The 2,423-nt window shown below is 35.2% G+C and overlaps 1 non-coding gene across 1 annotated transcript; it reads left to right on the top strand.

Annotated features, from left to right (window-relative positions):
* The first annotated feature begins 1,832 nt into the window (after positions 1 to 1,832).
* Positions 1,833 to 1,940, top strand: LOC131183702 (small nucleolar RNA R71). Its single transcript, XR_009151739.1, has one exon. It is a non-coding gene; the product is annotated as a small nucleolar RNA R71 (small nucleolar RNA).
* The last annotated feature ends 483 nt before the right edge of the window (positions 1,941 to 2,423 follow it).

Here is a 2,423-nt window from a genome sequence, read left to right as displayed (position 1 = left end):
GATATCTCTTCCTAAAATGTTCCTCTACAAGATCATCAATAATATAACTTCTCAAATAAGAGTTTGCATCATAATGATGTTTCTTCATGGCATTATCAATGTTGAAGACCAACTAATCTTCCCCGATTCTAAGAGTTAACTTTTCACCCTTAACATCAATTAATGCTCCTACTGTAGCTAGAAAGGCCTCCATAAAATGATTAGGATATTAGAATCCTCCTCCCTGCCGTAAATGACAAAGTCAATTGGATATATAGAACTTTTTAACCTTCAAAGTTACATTCTCCAAAATCTTCTCTAGATATTTAATTGATCTATCTACTAGGTGAAGAGAAATGTGGGTTGGCTTAACATCTCTCATGTTGAGCTTCTCATAGATAGAAAGAGGCATAAGGCTAACACTAGCCCCTAAATCACATAGAGCTTTTATAGAACAAGATTCTTCACTATGGCATGAAATTGAAAAACTCCCTGGATCTTTAAGCTTAAAGCTAACATTAGCCCCTAAATCACATAAAGCTTTTTATAGAACAAGATTCTTCAATATGGAATGAAATTGAAAAACTTCCTGGATCTTTGAGCTTAGGAGGAAGCTTCTTTAGGAGTATGGCACTACACTCTTCTATCACAGCTATAGTCTCATGATCTTTAAGTTTCCTCTTTTTTGAGAGAATTTCTTTCAAAAACTTCACATAATAAGTCATTTGGAAAAGAGCATCAATAAAAGGCGCATTGATGTACAACTTTCTCAAAACTTCTAAGAATTTCCCAAATTGCTTACGTAATCTGGCTTTTTGAAATCTCTGTGGAAAGGGAATTTGTGGCTTATAAGGCTCTAGAGGTATGTACTTTTTCTCTTTCTCTTTAACCTCCTCTTTACTTTTTCTTGAATCCTCTTCTTTTTCACTCTCTTATTTTTCATCTTCCTCAACATCTTTCTCATTTTCTCTCTTCTCACTCTCCTCCAGTTTCTCATTGTTTACTACCTTTCCACACCTTAATGTGATGGCTTGACAATGTTCCCTTAGATTTTCTAGTTGACTTGGAAGCTTTTCCATAAACTTTATACTTGATGAGCTTGCTTGTTGTGCAATATGATTTTCTAGCATCCTATTGTGTTTTTGCATCTATTCCAGCCTTGCCTTCATCTCTCTCATCTCTTCATCATGCTTAGTTTGATTAGTAAGAATTTGTTATAGCAAAGCTTTAATTGTAGAACCTAGTTCTTGCTAACTTGGGGGAGGTTCAGGATTTGCATTCATTTGTTAAAAATTAGGTGGTTGCCTATTCTGCAAGTATGGAAGCCCTTATTGTTATGGTGGAAAGTTCTGAGTTAAAGCTTGATTTTGTTAATTTCCCCTTGAAAAATTGGGATGATTCCTCTAAGCTGGATTTTATGTTTGAGAATAAGGATTTCCCATGTGATTGTTTCTATAATTCCCGACATAAGTAGCTTGCTCTCTACAATCTGCTCCATAATTTATAGTTCCTTCTGCATAAGCAATCTGTTGAAAACTTTCAGAAGATGATGAAGTGACTAGCATACTTAAATCCTCCATCTTCTTTGCTAAGACATTTATAAATGCATCAGATTTGGCATTGATCATATTAAATGGATCTAGATCATACATCCTAGCTACTTGCCTCTTTTGAGTTGGAGTTGGCCCTCTTGGACTACTCCAAAGATGAGTATTCTTTGTAATTTTCTCAATAACTCATAAGCTTCATCTTCATGCTTAATGATAAATTCACCTCCAGTTTGAGCATCAATGATTCCTATGATAGCAAGAGTAACATTCGTGTAGAAATTCTGATTTATCATCCATTTAGTAATGGCATGATGTGGACATTATCTCTCCAACTCCTTCCATCTCATCCAAGACTCATAAAGAGTCTCATCTTCTCTAGGTCAAAAAGCAATCATTTGATTCCTTAACTCTTGAGTTTTTCCAGGTGGGAAATATTGGGTAAGGAATGCATCAGTGAGTTGCTTCCAATTTGTGATTGAATTATGAGGTAGAGAATCAAGCCAATCTAGGGCTCTATCCTTCAAAGAGAATGGAAATAATTTCAGCCTTGCTACATCATCAGACACTCCTGGTTGCTTTTGCATGTCACAGATCATAGAAAACTTCTTAAATTAAGTATGAGGATTTTCTGAACGATGATCTCCAAATTGAGAATTCTAAATCATTTGAAGCACCCCAAAATCCATCTTGTAGCTATTTGTATCAATTATTGGTCTTGTTATACTCTCTCTCAAATCATCAAAATGAAGGAATGCATGATCCATCATACTTCCCCTAGGCACATTAACATTGACAACTTCTTCCTCATGAGCTTCATTATCATTGTTCTGATTATTTACACCAATACCACCAGCACTAATTCTAACTCTTTCCTTAGCCATTTCTGTTTCAACT

Source organism: Hevea brasiliensis, chromosome 9 (assembly GCF_030052815.1).
Source record: "Hevea brasiliensis isolate MT/VB/25A 57/8 chromosome 9, ASM3005281v1, whole genome shotgun sequence".
Lineage (NCBI taxonomy): Eukaryota > Viridiplantae > Streptophyta > Magnoliopsida > Malpighiales > Euphorbiaceae > Hevea > Hevea brasiliensis.
The sequence above is the reverse complement of the archived record's forward strand: the minus strand, read 5'-3'. Positions and strand labels throughout refer to the sequence as shown.